Source organism: Oncorhynchus gorbuscha, linkage group LG12, assembly GCF_021184085.1.
Source record: "Oncorhynchus gorbuscha isolate QuinsamMale2020 ecotype Even-year linkage group LG12, OgorEven_v1.0, whole genome shotgun sequence".
Taxonomy (NCBI): domain Eukaryota; kingdom Metazoa; phylum Chordata; class Actinopteri; order Salmoniformes; family Salmonidae; genus Oncorhynchus; species Oncorhynchus gorbuscha.
Window position 1 is genome coordinate 48,431,094 of NC_060184.1, and position 11,461 is coordinate 48,442,554.

General features: G+C 40.1%; 4 non-coding genes across 4 annotated transcripts; all 4 read right to left on the reverse strand.

Moving 5' to 3' along the window:
• Window positions 1–158: 158 nt before the first annotated feature.
• trnar-ccg lies at window positions 159–231 on the reverse strand. The gene has a single exon. It is a non-coding gene; the product is annotated as a tRNA-Arg (tRNA).
• A 1,396-nt stretch (window positions 232–1,627) lies between these two features.
• trnar-ccg lies at window positions 1,628–1,700 on the reverse strand. The gene has a single exon. It is a non-coding gene; the product is annotated as a tRNA-Arg (tRNA).
• Window positions 1,701–3,097: 1,397 nt separating this feature from the next.
• On the reverse strand, window positions 3,098–3,170 carry trnar-ccg. Its single transcript has one exon. It is a non-coding gene; the product is annotated as a tRNA-Arg (tRNA).
• Window positions 3,171–4,569: 1,399 nt separating this feature from the next.
• Window positions 4,570–4,642, reverse strand: trnar-ccg. Its single transcript has one exon. It is a non-coding gene; the product is annotated as a tRNA-Arg (tRNA).
• Window positions 4,643–11,461: the final 6,819 nt, after the last annotated feature.

The window sequence follows — 11,461 nt, forward strand, 5'->3', positions numbered from 1 at the left end:
ACTCCTACTATTGAGTAACGCTTCATGTATTTTGAATTCACTATTTGAATCAGGAATTTAGTACAGATATTGATTAAAGCTAAACTGATCATATAAATTGATCTTAGCTAGAACCAAGTCATGTCTGGCCATTTATCTAATGCATAGCTGCTTTCAACAGACCCAGGTGGGACTTGAACCCACAATCCCAAGCTCCGGAGGCTGATGCCTTATCCATTAGGCCACTGGATCTCTTATTCCCAACAGAAAATTACATCTCGGTGGGGCAAACATACTTGAAACGTTTTGATGCATGCCAGCAAAGCCATTACACAAGACAATACAACATTAAAGAATACATTCATTGCACTATAACGGTGACAAACGGTACCCACAAACAGTTAGGCCCTATATAAAGCTTTCCCAACAGCAGAGCTTTCTTTTCAGCACCAAAACATCCTTACCACTGCTACACCTGGCTATCAGCGTAGCCTTGTCTGGCACTCAAAACAGTTCATTCAGCCTCGTTTACTGCCTTTAAGAAAAACATACTGTAGCTGATATGGCTGACTTGCTTAAACAAATGTGGTTCCTACTGACAATTGAGATGTACAATCTATGCTGGGGACAATAAAAGGCCACTTTAAAATGTGCAGTTTTTTCACAAAACACAAAGCCATAGATGTCTCAAGTTTTGAAATGAAAAATGAGTTCAAAATACATTATATACAGTCTAAAGCAGGGGTGCAACTTTGGTTTTCGAAATGGGGGACATAACTATTATTATTTTTAATTTTTTCACCAGTTGGATAAACACTCCAAACAGCCTATCCGACTGCTTGGAGGTGTCCGCATGGTCCTAAAGTATACCGTAGCCTCGTTTTGTATCACATTCCAACGATAGAACTTGGGGGACAAAAATGTAATTTCAGAATGAGGGGGATGGGGACAGGACATGTACTCCCCTGATTTAAAGAATCAGTGTCTTTTGGGGGTTTTGCATTTTATTATGTTTTATATACAAGTCTACATCTTATTCATTTTGTTTTCCAGAAAGAGTGGAACTATTTCAACGTCTTCCTTCCCAAAGAGGGCAAAGACTCCAGCCTGCCCATGTTCTTCTGTTCCAAGTGGAGTGTGGGAAAAGTAGTGGACTACGCTGCCTCACTGGCCAGCCTCAAGAACAACAACAATATACTAACAACTAATCTAAAAGAAAACAGCCACTAGCAGCAGGCTCCAAGTAGACAAACCTATTCTACCGTTATCATCATACAAATACGAATCAACATTCAAATTAACATTTATTATAACGTGTAGTTTCACAATCATGTTTGTCACAATACATTTCACAATAATACAAATCCTGACTCACTAGATCTATTGGAGTCATTTGAATACTATGAAGATGTTTTTATGATTAATAAAGCTGTTGATTGTTTGGTGCAGTCATGACCTGGAAGAGGGGTTCCAATTGTCACTTTTATAGCACTCCTACTATTGAGTAACGCTTCATGTATTTTGAATTCACTATTTGAATCAGGAATTTAGTACAGATATTGATTAAAGCTAAACTGATCATATAAGTTGATCTTAGCTAGAACCAAGTCATGTCTGGCCATTTATCTAATGCATAGCTGCTTTCAACAGACCCAGGTGGGACTTGAACCCACAATCCCCAGCTCCGGAGGCTGATGCCTTATCCATTAGGCCACTGGATCTCTTATTCCCAACAGAAAATTACATCTCGGTGGGGCAAACATACTTGAAACGTTTTGATGCATGCCAGCAAAGCCATTACACAAGACAATACAACATTAAAGAATACATTCATTGCACTATAACGGTGACAAACGGTACCCACAAACAGTTAGGCCCTATATAAAGCTTTCCCAACAGCAGAGCTTTCTTTTCAGCACCAAAACATCCTTACCACTGCTACACCTGGCTATCAGCGTAGCCTTGTCTGGCAGCGAAACAGTTCGTTCAGCCTCGTTTACTGCCTTTAAGAAAAACATACTGTAGCTGATATGGCTGACTTGCTTAAACAAATGTGGTTCCTACTGACAATTGAGATGTACAATCTATGCTGGGGACAATAAAAGGCCACTTTAAAATGTGCAGTTTTTTCACAAAACACAAAGCCATAGATGTCTCAAGTTTTGAAATGAAAAATGAGTTCAAAATACATTATATACAGTCTAAAGCAGGGGTGCAACTTTGGTTTTCGAAATGGGGGGGACATAACTATTATTATTTTTAATTTTTTCACCAGTTGGATAAACACTCCAAACAGCCTATCCGACTGCTTGGAGGTGTCCGCATGGTCGTAAAGTATACCGTAGCCTCGTTTTGTATCACATTCCAACGATAGAACTTGGGGGGACAAAAATGTAATTTCAGAATGAGGGGGATGGGGACAGGACATGTACTCCCTGATTTAAAGAATCAGTGTCTTTTGGGGGTTTTGCATTTTATTATGTTTTATATACAAGTCTACATCTTATTCATTTTGTTTTCCAGAAAGAGTGGAACTATTTCAACGTCTTCCTTCCCAAAGAGGGCAAAGACTCCAGCCTGCCCATGTTCTTCTGTTCCAAGTGGAGTGTGGGAAAAGTAGTGGACTACGCTGCCTCACTGGCCAGCCTCAAGAACAACAACAATATACTAACAACTAATCTAAAAGAAAACAGCCACTAGCAGCAGGCTCCAAGTAGACAAACCTATTCTACCGTTATCATCATACAAATACGAATCAACATTCAAATTAACATTTATTATAACGTGTAGTTTCACAATCATGTTTGTCACAATACATTTCACAATAATACAAATCCTGACTCACTAGATCTATTGGAGTCATTTGAATACTATGAAGATGTTTTTATGATTAATAAAGCTGTTGATTGTTTGGTGGAGTCATGACCTGGAAGAGGGGTTCCAATTGTCACTTTTATAGCACTCCTACTATTGAGTAACGCTTCATGTATTTTGAATTCACTATTTGAATCAGGAATTTAGTACAGATATTGATTAAAGCTAAACTGATCATATAAGTTGATCTTAGCTAGAACCAAGTCATGTCTGGCCATTTATCTAATGCATAGCTGCTTTCAACAGACCCAGGTGGGACTTGAACCCACAATCCCCAGCTCCGGAGGCTGATGCCTTATCCATTAGGCCACTGGATCTCTTATTCCCAACAGAAAATTACATCTCGGTGGGGCAAACATACTTGAAACGTTTTGATGCATGCCAGCAAAGCCATTACACAAGACAATACAACATTAAAGAATACATTCATTGCACTATAACGGTGACAAACGGTACCCACAAACAGTTAGGCCCTATATAAAGCTTTCCCAACAGCAGAGCTTTCTTTTCAGCACCAAAACATCCTTACCACTGCTACACCTGGCTATCAGCGTAGCCTTGTCTGGCAGCTCAAAACAGTTCATTCAGCCTCGTTTACTGCCTTTAAGAAAAACATACTGTAGCTGATATGGCTGACTTGCTTAAACAAATGTGGTTCCTACTGACAATTGAGATGTACAATCTATGCTGGGGACAATAAAAGGCCACTTTAAAATGTGCAGTTTTTTCACAAAACACAAAGCCATAGATGTCTCAAGTTTTGAAATGAAAAATGAGTTCAAAATACATTATATACAGTCTAAAGCAGGGGTGCAACTTTGGTTTTCGAAATGGGGGGGACATAACTATTATTATTTTTAATTTTTTCACCAGTTGGATAAACACTCCAAACAGCCTATCCGACTGCTTGGAGGTGTCCGCATGGTCGTAAAGTATACCGTAGCCTCGTTTTGTATCACATTCCAACGATAGAACTTGGGGGACAAAAATGTAATTTCAGAATGAGGGGGATGGGGACAGGACATGTACTCCCCTGATTTAAAGAATCAGTGTCTTTTGGGGGGTTTTGCATTTTATTATGTTTTATATACAAGTCTACATCTTATTCATTTTGTTTTCCAGAAAGAGTGGAACTATTTCAACGTCTTCCTTCCCAAAGAGGGCAAAGACTCCAGCCTGCCCATGTTCTTCTGTTCCAAGTGGAGTGTGGGAAAAGTAGTGGACTACGCTGCCTCACTGGCCAGCCTCAAGAACAACAACAATATACTAACAACTAATCTAAAAGAAAACAGCCACTAGCAGCAGGCTCCAAGTAGACAAACCTATTCTACCGTTATCATCATACAAATACGAATCAACATTCAAATTAACATTTATTATAACGTGTAGTTTCACAATCATGTTTGTCACAATACATTTCACAATAATACAAATCCTGACTCACTAGATCTATTGGAGTCATTTGAATACTATGAAGATGTTTTTATGATTAATAAAGCTGTTGATTGTTTGGTGCAGTCATGACCTGGAAGAGGGTTCCAATTGTCACTTTTATAGCACTCCTACTATTGAGTAACGCTTCATGTATTTTGAATTCACTATTTGAATCAGGAATTTAGTACAGATATTGATTAAAGCTAAACTGATCATATAAGTTGATCTTAGCTAGAACCAAGTCATGTCTGGCCATTTATCTAATGCATAGCTGCTTTCAACAGACCCAGGTGGGACTTGAACCCACAATCCCCAGCTCCGGAGGCTGATGCCTTATCCATTAGGCCACTGGATCTCTTATTCCCAACAGAAAATTACATCTCGGTGGGGCAAACATACTTGAAACGTTTTGATGCATGCCAGCAAAGCCATTACACAAGACAATACAACATTAAAGAATACATTCATTGCACTATAACGGTGACAAACGGTACCCACAAACAGTTAGGCCCTATATAAAGCTTTCCCAACAGCAGAGCTTTCTTTTCAGCACCAAAACATCCTTACCACTGCTACACCTGGCTATCAGCGTAGCCTTGTCTGGCACTCAAAACAGTTCATTCAGCATCGTTTACTGCCTTTAAGAAAAACATACTGTAGCTGATATGGCTGACTTGCTTAAACAAATGTGGTTCCTACTGACAATTGAGATGTACAATCTATGCTGGGGACAATAAAAGGCCACTTTAAAATGTGCAGTTTTTTCACAAAACACAAAGCCATAGATGTCTCATGTTTTGAAATGAAAAATGAGTTCAAAATACATTATATACAGTCTAAAGCAGGGGTGCAACTTTGGTTTTCGAAATGGGGGGGACATAACTATTATTATTTTTAATTTTTTCACCAGTTGGATAAACACTCCAAACAGCCTATCCGACTGCTTGGAGGTGTCCGCATGGTCGTAAAGTATACCGTAGCCTCGTTTTGTATCACATTCCAACGATAGAACTTGGGGGACAAAAATGTAATTTCAGAATGAGGGGATGGGGACAGGACATGTACTCCCCTGATTTAAAGAATCAGTGTCTTTTGGGGGTTTTGCATTTTATTATGTTTTATATACAAGTCTACATCTTATTCATTTTGTTTTCCAGAAAGAGTGGAACTATTTCAACGTCTTCCTTCCCAAAGAGGGCAAAGACTCCAGCCTGCCCATGTTCTTCTGTTCCAAGTGGAGTGTGGGAAAAGTAGTGGACTACGCTGCCTCACTGGCCAGCCTCAAGAACAACAACAATATACTAACAACTAATCTAAAAGAAAACAGCCACTAGCAGCAGGCTCCAAGTAGACAAACCTATTCTACCGTTATCATCATACAAATACGAATCAACATTCAAATTAACATTTATTATAACGTGTAGTTTCACAATCATGTTTGTCACAATACATTTCACAATAATACAAATCCTGACTCACTAGATCTATTGGAGTCATTTGAATACTATGAAGATGTTTTTATGATTAATAAAGCTGTTGATTGTTTGGTGCAGTCATGACCTGGAAGAGGGGTTCCAATTGTCACTTTTATAGCACTCCTACTATTGAGTAACGCTTCATGTATTTGGAATTCACTATTTGAATCAGGGAATTGGGAATTTAGTACAGATATTGATTAAAGCTAAACCGTTTATATAAGGGGATCTTAGCAAGAACCAAGTCATGTCTGGCCATTTATTTATTGCACAGCTGCTTTCAACAGACCCAGGTGGGACTTGAACCCACAATCCCCAGCTCCGGAGCCAAAAGCCTTATCCATTAGGCCACTGGATCTCTTATTCCCAACATAAAATTACATCTTGGTGGGGCACACATACTTGACAAGTTTTGACGCATGCCAGCAAAGCCATTACACAAGACAATACAACATTAAACAATACATTCATTGCACTATAACGGTGACAAACGGTACCCACAAACAGTTAGGCCCTATATAAAGCTTTCCCAACAGCAGAGCTTTCTTTTCAGCAGCAAAACATCCTTACCACTGCTACACCTGGCTATCAGCGGAGCCTTGTCTGGCAGCGAAACAGTTCATTCAGCCTTGTTTACTGCCTTTAAAAAAAACATACTGTAGCTGATATGGCTGACTTGCTTAAACAAATGTGGTTCCTACTGACAATTGAGATGTACAATCTATGCTGGGGACAATACAAGGCCACTTTAAAATGTGCAGTTTTTTCACAAAACACAAAGCCACAGATGTCTCAAGTTTTGAAATTAAAACCAAGTTGAAAATACATTATATACAGTATAAAGCAGGGGTGCAACTTTGGTTTTCGAAATGGACGGGACATAACTATTATTATTTTTATTTTTTCACCAGTTGGATAAACACTCCAAATAGCCTATCCGACTGCTTGGAGGTGTCCGCATGGTCCTAAAGCATACCGTAGCCTCGTTTTGTATCACATTCCAATGATAAAACTAGGGGGGACAAAAATGTAATTTCAGAATGAGGGGGTTGGGGACAGGACATGTACTCCCCTGATTTAAAGAATCAGTGTCTTTTTGGGGGTTTTGCATTTTATTATATTTTATAGACAAGTCTACATCTTATTAATTTCGTGAATGAAGCAACGCCACTGGTTTCATCAATGCCTGATCCTTGTAAAAGCAGGTATATTCTCAGTACTTGTTCAGACTGATTCCAACATGATTTTAGTCTGTCAAGCAAGCTAATTACACTACCCACTGTTTTGTCATTTAAAGAAATATTCTTCCATCTAAGTTTTTTTTATAGCTGTTCTAGATTAGTTGACCCCAACGTTTATTACATTGTGCCCATGAAACATTAGGTTCCTGGAACATCTTGGTCAAATTCAGAAGGATAATAATACCAACACCATCTCTAGGTTGCAGGGTTGCCCACCCCAAAATATCATGTTGCCCTAAAAATGTCATGTTAAACCGTTAAATTTGCAGTCAACAAGCCTTGAAACAGTGAAAAAGACATATCATCCTAGAACAGGTCACGATTATTAATACTATTTTCAAATGTAGTGTTCGCACATCCAATGACTTGCGGGTACTGGGTACAAAGAATAAACTCATGGAATAAAGATCGATACCGGCACGCTGATGCTGCAGTTTATTTATGCTGGTAACTATATTTATTTCTTAAGGATATTAATAATACTACATGGTGTTGTGGTGTTCATTCCATCTTTATATTTGTAATAGTTTTAATATGTCAATAAACTGTATGTTTGCCATCTTCCCAATTGAACCTACAGATATGACACACAAATGTGCACTCCTGTAATCTCTCAGCTATTTTTGTGTGTTCAGGCCGGTATAGATTCGATTCAAACCTCCCTTTTCGGTTATTAACATTTTAAATGCGATTTTCCTGTATTTTGTAGACCGATTTAACTGTAAATGGTGCAAATGTCAGCAAAAAAAATCAAATTACCTTTAAATGTCAAGTTCGCTATTACGCAGATCTATCGCTAATCGGATTGAATCCCGGCCTTGGCAACATGACTTTCGATCACACCAGACCATACACTCTTGTAGTGTTTCCATAGCTTTTAATATCCTGTTCAATCTGACCCACCAGCACCCCCACTAAACAAACAACACCTACTCCAGTTAGCAGCAGAAAACTGGTAATTGAACTGACAGGAGGAAAGCTGCCATTCTAGACTGGGGAAAACGGAGAAGATCAATGGTGGACCTCTGCCCACTCTCTGTGTAGGCCTCGATTTATGATCAGTCTCATTAACAAAAAACACCATGGCGGTCAACACTGTTAATCATCCTGCAAGCAATATTTCCTCAGTCAACTAAGAAATGTACGGTATACATATTCGGACAGCCTGCCTCACACCATAATAGTGCAATTCAACAACAGCTTTAGATTCTTTAGATGGTTTCTCGGAGTGGACGTTCTGATCACTGATCTCGAAAAGGACAAGATGAGTGTTAACGTGGATTTGTATGTCTCTCCTTCTCTGTCTCACCGCACATACATTAATGTAGATGGAGGGTGCCAATAACATGTTCATGTTCATCTCATACTTGTTGACATGACACTAATGGGTAAAGAGTCCCTATGGGCTCTGGTCAACGGTAGTGCACTATAGAGGGAATTAGGTTTCCATTTTCACTATTATTCCACAGCTGTAGCCTCTCCTATAGCGTTGTCAGACACACAGCATAGGTTAATGAGACTGCTATGTGACGTTCTGACTTCATTCGTGTGAAATGAGTGCGTGGTGAAACTTGCCGAGGCAAGAGTTTGAGGATTTCACCAAACGTTGAGAAAGGCCTATGACGTCTTTAGCCCAGATTGGGAGAGGAGAAGGCCAGTGGTTCTGGACGATCAGGGATCAGACCCAATATCCGTCTGATCTAATGTTTTCATGCTAAAGGGGCACAACATAATCTATGGGGCACAACATGTGTTCTCATTATATGTGCATTTGTTCTTTTTAGCTACTTGTGTGGTTGATGTTTTTGGATATACCGTATAAAAACCTATTCAGCTGCTCTTCGTATCTGACATAATAGAGTCTTATTCTTTTTGTAAAATGATGGCCTCATATTTTGGGAGCAAACAAATATGAATTATTAACAGCAGTTCAAATGCATTTTTGGACATGACTTCGCAGCTGCTAAAACCTTGGCCAAAATCTGATAGTGGTTGAGCATCTGGTGGAAGCTTATATTTGTTCTGTTGCAAATGAGAGCTCCTCGTCAGAAATCAATAATATGCAATATGCATCTTCAAGCATTAAGCCACACCTGAGCCATGATTACACATCCTCCGGTAGTAATGTGGTCATTATCACAGCCATCCTCTCTTGTTGGGTGAGCTCTTACTTACGTCATAGCATCTGATCCCCTTCAACAGGGCAATAATGGCTGTCCTAATCTATGGAGGAGAACCAAACTGCCTTCCCCCAAAGTGAATAGTGCATCACCCATACTAAACAGGCCAATGAAGTACTACAATATCCAACAAGAGCTTTGAATTAAGAGCTTAGAATTATAGATAATGCCACTGACTCAATTATGTGCTTATGAATTCTGACATTTTTTCAAAAACATTTTTGTGGGGACAGATTTTTTCTTACAATCTACACCAATAATATTTAAGGGGAGACCAGGTGTGTCTCTTTTGTATCTGATCTTTATTTATAGATATCCTCTCACTGGACCTACTGTAGTCATGGGCCTGAGGTCAAAACTACCATCACATTTTTGACCTTTCAGTTTTACTCTGAACATCTCTTCCTCAACCGGACTGCCGCCTGTGACTCATCTCTCTCACCGAACTGTGCTCTTGTCACCACATGATTTCATCATATTTGAACACAATGTTTGGACCTCTGCAAACTTATTGAGACCACACCCAAAAGAGAGGTGAAAATGGAGCCGGAGAATAGGGCTGCCGTCTTATCGCCTCTTAACCAACTATGCTATTTTTTTATTTTTTTTTGCATTGTTCGTAACTTGTTTTGTACATAATGTTGCTGCTACCGTCTCTTATGACCGAAACGAGCTTCTGGACCTCAAATTGGACGAGGAGTTCTTCTTCAATGAGTCGGACGCGAGGGATATACTACAGGCACCGGACAAGGCCCAGATCCCCGTGATTCGATGGAAAAGGAAACGTAGATTTCGCAGAAAGAGATCAGGCTGCCTTGTGAGGATCAAACGACGAGTGGCTAATCTGCCCTTGCCTTCGGTTCATGCTAGCGAACGTTCAATCACTGGAAAATAAATGTGACCAACTTAAAGCATGTACATCCTATCAACGGGACATTAAAAACTGTAATATTTTATGTTTCACCGAGTCGTGGCTGAAAGACGACAATAAGGACATACAGCTGGCGGGATATACACACTATCGGCAGGACAGAACAGCAGCCTCTGGTAAGACACGGGGTGGGAGCTTATGCATATTTGTAAACAATAGCTGGTGCACGATATCTAAGGAAGTCTCAGTGTTTTGCTCGTCTGAGGTAGAGTATCCCATGATAAGCTATAGACCACACTATATACCTAGAGAGTTTTCATCTGTATTTTCGTAGCTGTCTACATACAACCACAGACCGAGGCTGGCACTAAAACCGCACTAAATGAGCTGTATTCCGCCATAAACAAACAGGAAAACGTTCATCCAGAGGGTGGTGCTCCTAGTGGCTGGGGACTTTAATTCAGGGAAACTTAAATCAGTTTTACCTAATATCTATCAGCATGTTAAATGTGCAACCAGAGGGAAAAAATTATATACCACCTTTACTCCACACACAGAGACAAGTTCAAAGCTCTCCCTTGCCTTCCATTTGGCAAATCTGACCACAACTCTATCCTCCTCATTCCTGCTGACAAGCTAAAATTAAAGCAGAAAGCACCAGTGATTCGGTCTATAAAAAAACGGTCAGATGAAGCAGATGCTAAACTACAGGACAGTTTTGCAAGCACAGACTGGAATATGGTCCAGGATTCTTCCGATTGCATTGAGGAGTACACCACATCAGTGACGAGCTTTATCAATAAGTGCATCGAGGACGTCGTCACCCAGTGACCGTATCTACATACCCAAACCAGAAGCCATGGATTACAGTCAACAATCGCACTGAGCCAAAGGGTAGAGCTGCCGCTTTCAAGGAGAGGGACTCTAACCCGGAAGCTTATAAGAAATCCCGCTATGCCCTCTGACGAACCATCAAACAGGCAAAGTGTTAATACAGGACTAAGATCAAATCATACTACACCGGCTCCGATGCTTGTCGGATGTGGCAGGGCTTGCAAACTATTACAGACTACAAAGGGAAGCACAGCCGAGAGATGCCCAGTGACACGAGCCTCGCAGAAGAACTAAACTACTTCTATGCTCACTTTGAAGCAAGTAACACTGAAACATGCATGAGAGCATCAGCTGTTCCAGATGACTGTGTGATCACGCTCTCCACAGCCGTTGTGAGTAACACCTTTAAACAGGTCAACATTCACTAGGCCGCTGGGCCAGATGGATTACCAGGACGTGTGTACTCCGAGCATGCACTGACCAACTGCCAAATGTCTTCACTGACATTTTCAACCTCTCCCTGTTTGAGTCTGTAATATCAACATGTTTTAAGCAGACCACCACAGTCCCTGT